Here is a 14,256-nt window from a genome sequence, read left to right on the forward strand (position 1 = left end):
GTTCAGAGCTGAGAGGGAGAGAGAGCCGAGAGTGGAACTTACAAAAGGGAAAGGAGAATTTTGGGAGCGGGAATGGGGATTTGGGGGGGGCGACGTCGTTCTGGGCTTCTGGGGAAAGGAATTAAAAAAAAATTACAAAAAAATTGATTTTCGAAAAGGAGGGAGGGGAAAACGACGCCGTTTTGGACAGGGTACTCTATGGTCACCCTTTTTCAAAAACCTGACCATAGACCCTTTTTGGTCACTGTAAAAAACTGTGACCATAGACCCTTTTAGGCCACCCCTCAAAACCGTGACCATAGACCCTTTTAGGCCACCCCCAAAACCGTGACCATAGACCCCTTTAGGTCACCCCCCAAAACCGTGACCATAGACCCTTTTTGGTCACCCTTTTTTGAAAAACCGTGACCATAGCCCCTTTTTGGTCACTGTAAAAAACCGTGACCATAGACCCCTTTAGGTCACCCCCAAAACCGTGACCATAGACCCTTTTAGGCCACCCCCCAAAACCGTGACCATAGACCCCTTTGGGTCACCCCCCAAAACCGTGACCATAGACCCTTTTTTGTCACCCTTTTTTGAAAAACCGTGACCATAGCCCCTTTTTGGTCACTGTAAAAAACCGTGACCATAGACCCCTTTAGGTCACCCCCAAAACCGTGACCATAGACCGTTTTAGGCCACCCCCCAAAACCGTGACCATAGACCCTTTTAGGCCACCCCCCAAAACCGTGACCATAGACCCTTTTAGGTCACCCTTTTTTGAAAAACCGTGACCATAAACCCTTTTTGGTCACTGTAAAAAACCGTGACCATAGACCCCTTTAGGTCACCCCTCAAAACCGTGACCATAGACCCTTTTAGGCCACCCTTTTTTAAAAAACCGTGACCATAGGTACTCTATGGTCACCCTTTCCAAAAAAACCGTGACCATAGCTTTTTTTTTTTGGTCACCCTAAAAAACCGTGACCATAGAGGGTCTATGGTCACGGTTTTTTACCGTGACCAAAAAAACCATGGCCATAGACCCAAAATGTTGTAGTGAGCTGTGGTCAAGGGGGAGGCAACGCAGAATTCAAAATTTTATGGGCCCCACCAAAATTCCATGACCCCACAATAACAGTTTTGTTAATTATCCTTCCATACAAATAAAGAATCTTCTTCCTTGTGTCACCATATCTTCTTGGAAGTGGTTAGTGTCAAATCAAATCCTACTCTCCATCTAATCCCTTGATTTAAGGCAACCACTTTTCAGTTTTAGATTTCAAAAGTTAAAAGGGAAATCATCTTTTTTGGGCAATAACCGCCCATAATGGTCATTAACCGCCCACTAATGATCATTATTTCTATTCCTCTCTCTCTCCACGCCACATTAAATGCGTCACCCACCTTGCTTCTCTCCCACTCCACTCGGTTATCAACCACACCCCTTCATATTCTCATTCCTCCATTACTATGAAAAAGAAAACCGCGCCAAGAAAGAGTGAAAGAATTCTTTTATCTCAAAAACCATCAACACCTCAAACCCACACTCACATTCACATTCATTCAACCTCATCATCTTCTCTTTCACCACCGTCCAAACAAACAACCACCATGAGGAAAAAGGTGATTGCTCACAAGAGTTCAGGCCGAGGCAAGAACAAGAAGCCCGTAGTTGAAGAAGAAGAGCAAGAGTCTCACACTTCTCCCACTCCTTCACCTCCACCCTCATCACCGAAGAAGTCTACTCCCGGAAAAGGCTCACAAAAGAATCAAGGGTTTGCACTCAATGACACCACTGAACCACCAAACTTGGAATCCATGGAATTCCGAGACAAGTATGGCAAGTCTCACTCTCATTTTGATCCAAGCAGATTTAACTCATGCACCTCTTTCGAGTTTCACAAAGAGGTTATGGAGAAACGTCATCTGTGCACTACCTACCTTGTTAGTCTCGAAAATCTCAAGAGCACCAACATTCCCTCTCTGTTTGATCTTCTCAACTGGAAGCCTCTGCTCCTTATCAAAAAGCCGGTGTACCCAGGTCTTGTTCGAGAATTCTATGCTAATATGCGACTCATTGATGGCACTCTTCATTCCTATGTCAAAAGGGTTCAAATAGCCCTTGATGCTGAGACAATTGGAGCGGCCCTGGGCTTCAAGGATGAAGGACCACGAGCATACATGGTGGAAAAATGGGACACACAAGTCGGCATTTCTCACAAAACTGTTCTTCAGCACATTTGCACAAACCTTTCTGGATTGCATGGAACCACTCCAACTCACAAAGCTCTTGGACCGGTCAATTCCTTGCTGCACCGCATCATCACTCATATTCTGACTCCCCAAAGCGGCTCACACAACCGAGTAACATTTTCTGACTGTCTCATACTATTTGCTTTGGTTACCTCTACCCCTATTTCCTTTGGTTACATCATGATTAGGCACATGTGGGATTCTGTTAGAAGCACCAGAAAGGCTAACTTGCCTTATGGTATGTTTTTAACTAGAATATTTGAGTACTTTAAAGTTGATTTGCTAAATGAGAAGGTAGAAAATGAGGTGTCTACAATCCGAGGAGGAGGAGCAACCAAGGAAACCAAAGGGCGAAAGTCGGACAGTGAGCATGAAGGAAGGCCAGAATCTTCCAAAACAATCAGATCCTTTCAACAGATTCTGGGAGAGTTTTCAAACATGGCAGACATGATGTTCCGATCTCATAAAGAAGCCCGGAAGCAAGCTTATGAAAATGAGAAAGCTTGGAAAAACTGCAAGGAACGGGTTAATTTGATGCTGGAACACCTGAACAAGGATTTGGGAGATGATAGTGAAGGAGGCGCTGAGGAAGAAGACTTTCACTTATCTGATGATTAGCACTTGTCTTTATTCTGTTTGATATTGGCTCCATTAGGCTCAATCTCTTTTTGTATAAGCATGACTTGATACTCACTGCTTTAGGATAATCTTTAGGATGCTTTGATACACTTTTGTTATTTTATCCTGTTTTTTTTTTTGTTATGTTTATCATGGTTTGTGCAGGTGCCCCTTTGATGACAAAAGGGGGAGGAAATTTAGGTTCCAAAATTGAAATTGGAACGAAACAGGGGCTGGAAAAACAGGAGAACAGGGGTTGAAATTTTCATTTGAAAATTCATGATCACCTTTGTTCAAAAAATGCAAGTTGATTGCATATGATCATTGCTGTTTGAACTACATTTGTTTATTCTGATTAGTCTATTTTAGCATGATGTTTGATTTATTTTGATGCATGATTGTTGATTCATCATTGATAAACTTGTTTGATTGATAATTTATTTTTGGCAGTTCCTTTAATGTGTGTAAAACTTCAAAACTGCCTTGTTTTGTTCTTCAAATATTTTTCATCATGTTGATTTGCTCTTATATCCTAAACAGGAAAATGTTTGAAAAATATTTGGATACTTTTTGTATCTTTGAGCAGTAAATCAGTTTATGATATCAAATGAGTTTTGATTATCAATTAAAACTGCTCATAAATCAAGCAATTTAGCATTACAAAATTTGCTAAATAACATTGTTACTTGAAGCTTGATTTAAATGTTACAGGATTATGCTTCCCTTGGTAAAATAGCATATATTAAGGGGGAGCCATGTGACATTTTGAAAGGGGGAGAAATTCAAAATCAAAGGGAGTATTCCTTACTCAATCTTTAAATTTCTTTCCATTTCAATTTTAATAATGTTTGTCATCAAGGGGGAGATTGATGAGTTTGGAAAACTCTTGTTTAATTTTGATGATGAACAAACATTATTGAAATATTAAATTACAAAATTATTAATTTGATCTTAATTCTTATTTGCTTAATTAATAATTTTGCTGTGCAGATTTTGTTTGGGCCGAAACAAAAGAATATTAACAAAGCCCAACTATTGCAATTCTTGGTTCAGCCTTGTGTTTATAATTAAAGCTAGTTATAATTGGGCCAGAATAAAGATTAATGTTGCAAGCCCAATCCAATGCTTTCTTGTTTGCTTCCTATACTTGATCCGCTACACAACTCATCAAGAAAGCAAATGTTAACCATTTGGGCCAGCTTTAACTTCAACACTACAAGCCCAAGTCTCACAAGTAATGAATGCTTCCACTCTTGGTCCGAAACAAAAGGAAAAATGAAAGCATAGTGCTTCCAACGGAACCAAGTGTTAACCATGTGATGGATTTCAAAATCTATTACATTGTTAATTAATGCATGGGGAACATGAGAGAGAAAAATTCAGCTGAAGTGATTGATGGTTATTATGACTTACACGCCACTCTATAGGGAAGTAAAAGCAAGCTATGCCTAATTAATTTGATCAACCACTTTGTATTGCTTTTCTTTCAGATTTCTTTTACTCTCTCTCATCTCTTTCTTCTTCTCTTTGGTCTTTGTCCAGTAAACCATGGACGCCGTGCTCTTCAATGAAGAAAAAGAAAGAGTTGCATGCATCAAGACCATCAAGCTAATGATGGCAAGAAAACATACCAAAAGAAAGATGAGCTGTGGCTAAGATTACTACCAAATGTGGTTAGATTTGGTGATGTAATCTTGAGCCTCTCATGCTCAAAAAGGGAAGCTAAAGATTCGGCCAAGAGGAGAGATTCTTGAAGCATGGCTTGTCTTCGATTCTGATCAACCACCACAGGGAGTAGCTAGAGTGGCGAAGTGATGGTTGAAGGCAGAGATTGAAGCAGATGAAGTCATCATCATCATGAGGCATCAAGGGCCAGAAATCCATCTTGGAGAGCAAGCCAAGGATGGAGAGCTCGGATTGATGAAGGGTGATGATCAAGAAAGGACTAGAGGTAATTGCATGTTGGTTAATGCATGGTTATCTCTTCTCTCTCTGTGTGGCCGAACCGGTTCTGTGATTGTTGAAGGAGGAAGAAAGTTGGTTCGGTTTTGGCTTCAAGTGTGGAGGCTTTCCTCTTCTTTAAAAAGGGGGGAACAACCACTGTTTGAAGCAAGGAGAAAATTTGAGAGTGCAAGGCACAGAGTTCTCAGAGCTACCTAAGCTAACAGATTTCTCTTCTCCTTCAATGTTCTCTGTTTTGTATTTTTCTGTTTAATTTTGTCATGTCTTGAGTCTCATGGTAAAAGGCAAACAAGTGAGGTTTGTATGAAAAAGCCATAGAGCGGAAAAAGGCAGAGAGTGCAAAATTGAAAGAAAAGCCATAGATGTCTTAGAGGTCCTTTGTTCATCTATGTTGTGTATCATGATTCTGTGGGAATCCCCTTGTAAGTTGGGTTAGCACTTTACAAGTTGTAATCAGATTGGTTATAGTGAAATTCCATCATGTTTGTGATGGAGACTGGATGTAGGCTGCACTGCACTTAGCAGCCGAACCAGGATATATCTTGGTGCAATCTTCTTCTCTTTCTACTCCATTTCTGTTTTCTACTACACAGGAGCAAAAGCCAGAATTATCTCGTGCCAAGCGACGAGACAAAACAAAAAGTCTCGTGGCAAGGGACGAGACAAAACTGAGTTGCTCGTGTCCAGTGACGAGCAAAAAAAACAGAATAGTCTCTTCTGAAGGACAGCAAGTGTTAGCTTCGAAAAAGGGGGCTAAGATTCAACCACCCCCTTCTCTTAGCCACTGAAACCATCAGAGATGCTTCTTCCATCAAATTTGGATGTTGGCTTTGTGAAGTCACCAAGCATTCTCCTTGCATTATTATTATTTTCGGCTGCCATCTCCTTCTCTTGTTCGAAAATTTCTGAAAGGTTGTTTCTGGATTGTTGTAACTTAGCTTCTCTTAATTTTCTCTTTAGAGTCCTTTCAGGTTCTGAATCAATTTCAACAAGAGTGCCTTTATCCTTATTCCTGCTCATATGAAAGAGAAGAAAACAAGAAAAGAAGAGGAATCCTCTATGTCACAGTATAGAGATTCCTTTATGTTAGTAGAAGAAGAAAGGGGAGAAGAATGTAGAAGAGGGGATTCGGATAATTAGATGGAGAGAGGTGAAGAGAAGTGTTAGTAATTAAATAATTAAATAAAAGAAGAAAAGAGAAGGGAAATTTTGAAAATAATTTTTGAAAAAGGGGTTAGTAATTTTCGAAAATTAAAGATAAAATATAATTGAAATTAAAATTTAAAACAATTAATTAATTAAAATAATTTTTGAAAAAGAGAGAGGTATTTTCGAAAATTGAAGAGGGAAAAGTAGTTAGGTGGTTTTGAAAAAGATAAGAAATAAACAAAAAGTTAGTTAGTTGATTGAAAAAGAGTTGAAATCAAATTTGAAAAAGATAGGAAGATAAGAAGTTAGATAAGATATTTTGAAATCAAATTTTGAAAAAGATAAAATTTTTGAAAAGGATAAGATAAAAGATAAAAAGATCTAATTTTTAAAATGACTTGACTAACAAGAAACTACAAGATAAGATTCTAGAACTTAAAGATTGAACCTTTCTTAACAAGAAAGTAACAAACTTCAAATTTTTGAACCAATCACATTAATTGTTAGTTAATTTTCGAAAATTTGATATAAAGATAAGAAAAAGATTTTGAAAATAATTTGAGAAATATTTTTGAAATTTTTGAAAATGATAAAAAAATGAAAAAGATATGATTTTTGAAAAAGATTTTAAAAAGATAAGATTTTTAAAATTGAAATTTTGACTTGACTTGTAAGAAACAACTAAATTTTTTTTTTTTTAAAAATTTTGGCCAAGTCAACCCAAAATTTCGAAAATTTGGAGAGAAATAAGGAAAATATATTTTTTTGATTTTTGAATTTTTAAAGATGAGAGAGAAAAACAACAAAAATACTCAATGCATGAAATTTTTAGATCAAAACAATGAATGCATGCAAGAATGCTATGAATGTCAAGATGAACACCAAGAACACTTTGAAGATCATGATGAACATCAAGAACATATTTTTGAAAAATTTTTAATGCAAAGAAAACATGCAAGACACCAAACTTAGAAATCTTTAATGCATGAAAAATATGAATGCAAAGATGCACATGAAAAACAAGAAAAGACACAAAATAAGAAATCATCAAGATCAAACAAGAAAACTTGTCAAGAACAACTTGAAGATCATGAAGAACACTATGAATGCATGGATTTTTCGAAAAAATGCAAGAAAAATTTTTAAAAGCATGCAATTGACACCAAACTTAAAAATTGACTTAAGACTCAAACAAGAAACACAAAATATTTTTGGTTTTTATGATTTTCTTAATTTTTTTGGATTTTTATTAATTTTTTTTTCGAAAATAAAGTTTAGAAAAACGAAAAATAAAAGAAAAATTTTGAAAAAGATTTTTGAAAAGAAAATTACCTAATCTGAGCAACAAGATGAACCGTCAGTTGTCCATACTCGAACAATCCCCGGCAACGGCGCCAAAAACTTGGTGGACGAAATTGTGATCATATGCTCTTTGTACTTGTATGAAATTTAATAATTGGCTTTATTTGAATTCACAACTCCGTTCAACTAACCAGCAAGTGTACTGGGTCGTCCAAGTAATAAACCTTACGCGAGTAAGGGTCGATCCCACAGAGATTGTTGGTATGAAGCAAGCTATGGTCACCTTGCAAATCTCAGTCAGGCGGATTCAAGGATAATTGGATTATTAGTTTAAATTTGATTAATGGAACAAATAGAAAATAAAAGGGATAGAAATACTTATGTAAATCAAGAGTGGGAATTTCAGATAAGCGTATGGAGATGCTGTGCTCCTCTTGAAACTCTACTTCACTACTCTCTCTTCCAATCATTCTTACTCCTTTCCATGGCAAGTTGTATGTAGGGCATCACCATCATCAATGGCTACTTTTAATCCTCTCGGGAAAATGGTCCTATGCGCTGTCACTGCACGGCTAATCGTCTGGAGGCATCACCCTTGTTGATAGCTACATCCCATCCTCTCAGTGAAAATGGTCCAAATGCTCTGTCACAGCACGGCTAATCATCTGTCGGTTCTCAATCAGGTTGGAGTAGAATCCATTGATTCTTTTGCGTCTGTCACTAATGCCCAGCCTTCAGGAGTTTGAAGCTCGTCACAGTCATTCAATACCGGAATCCTACTCGGAATACCACAGACAAGGTTAGACTTTCCGGATTCCCAGGATCCTACTCGGAATACCACAGACAAGGTTAGACCTTCCGGATCCCCATGAATGCCGCCATCTATCTAGCTTATACCACGAAGATTCTGTTGGGGAATCTAAGAGATATGCGCCCGGCCTAAGGTAGAACGGAAGTGGTTGTCAATCACGCGCGTTCATCAGTGAGAATGATGATGAGTGTCACGGATCATCACATTCATCAAGGTTAAGTGCAACGTATATCTTGGAATAAGAATAAAAGAGAATTGAATAGAAAGTAATAGTAATTGTATTGAAACTTGAGGTACAGCAGAGCTCCACACCCTTAATCTATGGTGTGCAAAAACTCCACTGTTGAAAATACATAAGTGAAAGGTTCAGGCATGGCCGAGAGGCCAGCCTCCTCCAAAGTGATCAAAAGACCGAATGGTCAAGAGATATCTAATACATTAGTTAAATGTTCTATTTATAATAAACTAGCTCCTAGGGTTTACATGAGTAAGTAATTGATGCATAAATCCACTTCCGGGGCCCACTTGGTGTATGTTTGGGCTGAGCTTGATCTATCCACGAGCTGAGGCTTCTCTTGGAGTTGAACTCCAAGTTATAACGTGTTTTGGGCGTTCAACTCCGGATCATGACGTTTTTCTGGCGTTTAACTCCAGACAGTAGCGTGTACTTGGCGTTCAACGCCAATTTACGTCATCAATTTCCGAATAAAGTATAGACTATTATATATTGCTGAAAAACCCTGGATGTCTACTTTCCAACGCCGTTGAGAGCGCGCCATTTGGAGTTCTGTAGCTCCAGAAAATGCATTTCGAGTGCAGAGAGGTCAGATTCCAACAACATCAGCAGTCCTTTTGTCAGCCTTTTTCAGAGTTTTGCTCAAGTCCCTCTATTTCAGCCAGAAATTACCTGAAATCATAGAAAAACACACAAACTCATAGTAAAGTCCAGAAATGTGAATTTAACATAAAAACTAATGAAAACATCCCTAAAAGTAGCTTGAACTTACTAAAAACTACCTAAAAATAATGCCAAAAAGCGTATAAATTATCCGCTCATCACAAGACTCAAGCTGTCTTCTTCTTCCTTCTCTTCTTCTTTAGGTTTAAGATGATTGTTTGCACTTGATTCTAATGGAGTTTCCATGTGTGTCGTCGCAGCTAGATTCAGTGGATGTATAGAGTATAGACCACAATGTAAGTGTAAAGAAGTTGCATATATAAAGGGCCATAGAGCTCCAGGGCTATCCTTGCTTTTCTCAGGAACTTCCTACAGTAGCAGAGAAAATGCTTCAAATTCAGATTTTCTTTATTATTATTATTTACAAGAAACTTGGGAACATGTACTGAAAAATTAAAGCATGAAGACTTTGTTGTAAGAACCTGCCTTGAAATGGCTAGGGAACGAAGGCCTCTTTCGGCAAACTTGTCAATAATGGCATGAACCTTCTTCTTAGCATCATTCCTTAGATTACACAAGTTCATGATTTATTCATCATAATAAAGAATATCATATCAGCATCAATGGAACAAGCCAGAACCTCTCACAAATCATGTACAAACTAAAAATTGTTACCTGCTCCGGAGTGCCTTTGCTTGCACGGTGCCAGTTTCCATCAACATGAATGTAAGTCAGAGCAGTTCTCTTATTAACAAGATTGAAAGATAAAAAGTGAACCTCTCTGATTCCATCCCTTGCCTACAGCACAAGTTGGTTGGTGCTGTCAACAAGGTGAGCAGCCTTTCTGAAATTGAAATTGAAATTATATAGGACTACAAAATTGTTGTGTATGTCCTTGAATTCTAAGATCTTTATTTGTTTTATCAGATTATTACTTATTTAGGCACTTAACTTAATTAGTTGAATTTAAGAATATATATATATATATATATATATATATATATATATATATATATATATATATATATATATTTGCAGGATGTAGTGGTGACTACATTGCCGACTTGTACTAGTGGAGTGATAGATAATAATAACAATATTAATTATAATAATAATACTCAACAGCAACAGCAACTTGTGTGCTCTTAGAACCTCACTCGCAACCATTCAATTATTGCACAAGGTGAAATATATTTAATTTCATGCAATCCAACCATTTTAAAGAACATTTTGGACATAATAATGCTAAGTGCTATATGATACGAAATCAAAGTTTACCAAGTAACAACATCATAGAGTTCCGGATGCTGGCTTTCCACAAAATTTTCTTGTTTGAATGTGACCACATCAATCAAAATCTTGGAGGACTCACCAATTTGCATTTCACTTTCAGCAACTTTTCTTAAATTCTTATTTGCTCTCTTAACAAGTTCTGCAAAATTGGCCATAACAAGATATCAGAATTTTCTGTCGTTTTTACTTACATTTAAATATAATATTTTCTTGTGGTATCATAAATTGAAATGATATTTTGTTATCTGGTACATCAAATTTGACACATTCACTCCTGTAGTGGAACGAGGGCTTCTAGTCACTAGAGTTATTAGTCAAATGGCCTATTAAGAAATCCGTGCTCGCACAATTGGGGAAGATTCCATTATGAATGACTACCATGTTGTTGATTTTATTGATCATGGAAACAAGGTAATTCCTAATAATAACAAAGGCTTTGTGGAAGATCTTCTGAATCTTTTGTTTTTTTCTTCAAGTAAATAACAAAATGTAAGCATGCAAGTCATGACATTGATGAAAAAGGAAAACAAAGAAAGCATGTCCTTATTGGATTCACATTGGGAGCTAAGCTAGTTTTGAATTTCAAAAATGCACAATGATGAACATGCATCTATAATAGAAAACAATAAGCACCAAAGAATCATAATCTATAATAGAAAATAATACTGAACCGAAATACAGTTAGAAAACAAGCAATTAAGAATGAACAAGAAGAGAAATAGAATAAAAATAGAATGAGAATGAATAGAAACACACTACAAGCAATGTTGAGTGGATCGAAGAAGAAGAGAATACAAAAGTGAGAAATCATAACAAATCCACGATGCTTGCAAGCGTTATACATGGTTTGGATATACATTATTCAATTCTATATTGCTATTAATGTTCCTAACAAAAAGTGTTCAAGAAAATTGGTCACTAAGAGGAATTTTTCCTTTAGAACCTCCGAAATGACCAGGTCTCCCTATGTTGCTACCTCTTTTTCCTGAAACTTTAATATCAGTAAGGTAATCATCAATTAATTGCACATTAATAATGTAATTTAAATTAGTTAACACTATTTTAATCATATGGAGGAGGAAAATAAAAAAAAGAAGATGAAGTAGACTACTGTGAATTGATATGGATGGTAGAACCAAATCATACAAGCTTAGTCGGAGGCAGCAACAATAGCTTCACAGCTAGAGAACCAGATTGAATATGCAAATTGAAGCCAAAGGACTAGATCTCAGAAACTCCGTCAGAGAGAGCAACAACTGCATCACTTGCGGCAGTGATGAGGTGATAAACGGTTGTGAACAGAAAGCATACCCTAAATCAAAGCAAAAAATTAGATCGCAGAAGCTCTACCGAAGGCAACATCAACGATGTTGCTTACGGCGGTGAGGAGATGAACGGCGACGAGCAGATGAATGGTAACGAGGAGATGAATGGCGGCGATAAAATCTCAAATCGAAGCCAGAGAAGCAGATCTAGAACCTCTGCCAAAGGCAGAAACAATGATAACGTTGCTTGCGGTAACTTGGAGCTGAGCGGTGCCGAGCAAATGAATGACAACAGAGATGAACGACGACGATAAAACCTCAAATTGAAGCCAGAGAAGCATATCTAGAACCTCCGCCAAAGGCAACAACAATGATAATGTTGCTTACGACAACTTGGAGCTGAGCGGTGGTGAAAAGATGAACAGTGGTAGAAAACTAGGGTTAGGTTCATCACATTCACACGTCACACTCATTATCTCATTCGCAACATTACTCTCATTCTCATCCTCTCATATGCACAACAACATCTCCTCTAAGTCTTAGTTTTTTGTTTTAAAAAAAAAACAGAAAGGAAGACTAAAGATAATGGCGATTTTAAACCACCGTATTCTACAAAAACCACCACCAATCACTGGAATAATATGGCAGACCTTAATTTCTGCCGAATTAACAAAAATTATGGCGGCTACATAAAATCGCCATAATATTAGCGTCATTTTAACCAACATTTTTGTAGTGTCAGTTTGTTCTGGGCATACTTATTTGGTTGTATGCATGTTGATATTTTCAATATTATCTGAATATTCTGGAGAAATAGTCCCTAGCAATCTAGATGGGGAAGAGTGTGATCAGAAGACAATTTAGATGATATCTCCTCTGTTCGAATTGACAGATCCATGCAGTTTGATCTCAATAAGGTTCTGGAAGAAGACAATGAAATTTTAGAAGACCAACAAAGAGAAGGTGATATACATGTTAAGAAAAGGTGCTTTAATCTGAACAAAAAGTCATGGTATGGAGATAAAATATCAGATCCTGTAAAATGTGAAGCCCATAGATTCTTGACAGAGTATTTTTCGCCAGGTGAATATGATGTTGAAGAAAAATTTTGATCTTTTATTATAAGAGTTACGTTGATTCCTTAATTTAATAATTTGGGTCGCAGTTGTACATGTTTATCTACTTTTAGAGTTTCTTGATTTAGGTTTAGTAAGGCATAACTTTAAAGAGGAGTAGCTTTGATTTATGCCTGTTAGAACTTTATTTTAACTTTATAAATTTAGAGTATGATTTTATTTTCTTCTTTTACATCCATGTTTAAATGCAAATTTAAATGCCAATAAAGTAAACAAGAAAATCTTATTGGTAAATTTTTTCACATGAGTTAGCATATATAACTTATTTAACTTGTGAATTTTTTTTTACGTAAAACGAATGTAGAAAAAGTGTTACGAGTTTAAGTAACAATGATTTAAACATATGTAGCTTAAGATCGTAGTGTTTACTTAATTAGATTATACCCAGATGGTTATTACTAAAGAAAACATTGCAATATGTGGTAATACGCATTTTGCGGCGATTTTTGTAAAACAATAACTCACCCGACGGTATGTATAGCGGCAATTTTCGAAAAGACGCCGCTAAATGTAGGCCTGATTGCAGCCCCAACCCTTAACCGCTGCTATATGCGGCGCAAGTTGTCGTTTTACAACGGTTTTATAAAACTCCCGCAAAATTTTTGCCGCAACCCCTAGCCTAGGTTGCACAAAAAAATTATTGAATTGAAATTCAAAGTCCAGAAGAAGTTTTAGAGGATTCAAAAAGGTCTATTTTTCGATATTTTTATCTATCTATCTATCTATTCGAGTAATTAATATTATTTAAATTAAAATATTTTAATTAATATTAAATAAAATAATAGAAATAATAAGAGAAGAGACTGTAAGTGAAAAGTCTCTTTCTCCCGGTCATTAATTGCCGATTATATATATATAGACTAGAACTATTCTAATAGAATACAATATAAAAAAGAGATATTAGATAGAGAGATTTTGGGGATTTAAAATTGGAAATTCGATTTTTGTTAGTTGTATATTAACACAAATAGAATGCCAATTTTAAGAATATTAATTCTAGTTTCTAATCATTGTGAATACTATAAACTATAATAACTATATTTATTTAAATTGCTGGTACAGAGTCAAAGGCGAGCAAATGGAGTCCTGAATTAGCTGCTGCTTGTGAAGTATGGAAGGTGATTAAATTTGAATTCCACCAATGGATACTTTGTAATTCAGTGGTTACTGTTCGTTCTAGATAATTGCAATTAAACTTGGCTCAATCCTTTTTCCCAATTTGAATATAAGATTTTTGAATATAATATTCATTATATTATATATATTTATATATATAGTATATATATCTATATATTATATATTAGTATTTGTAGATATTATTCCATTTTTTCTTCTAACTTTTCACTAATAGTAAAATATTGGTGTTATTAGTGATGACGATAACAAAAGAAAAAGATAACAAAAAAGGAAAAGAAGAAGAAGAAGACACAACACTAGGGAAGAAGAAGAAGCAACGGTAGTGAACGTATGCACGTGAATTTAAAATATTTGGTTGGACTATGTTAGGGTTATGACTTGGATGTAGAAACTTATTCTATTTTTATTTATATTATTATGTTATTGTCAATTTTTTAAAATATTGTT

Source organism: Arachis stenosperma, chromosome 3, assembly GCF_014773155.1.
Source record: "Arachis stenosperma cultivar V10309 chromosome 3, arast.V10309.gnm1.PFL2, whole genome shotgun sequence".
Classification (NCBI taxonomy): domain Eukaryota; kingdom Viridiplantae; phylum Streptophyta; class Magnoliopsida; order Fabales; family Fabaceae; genus Arachis; species Arachis stenosperma.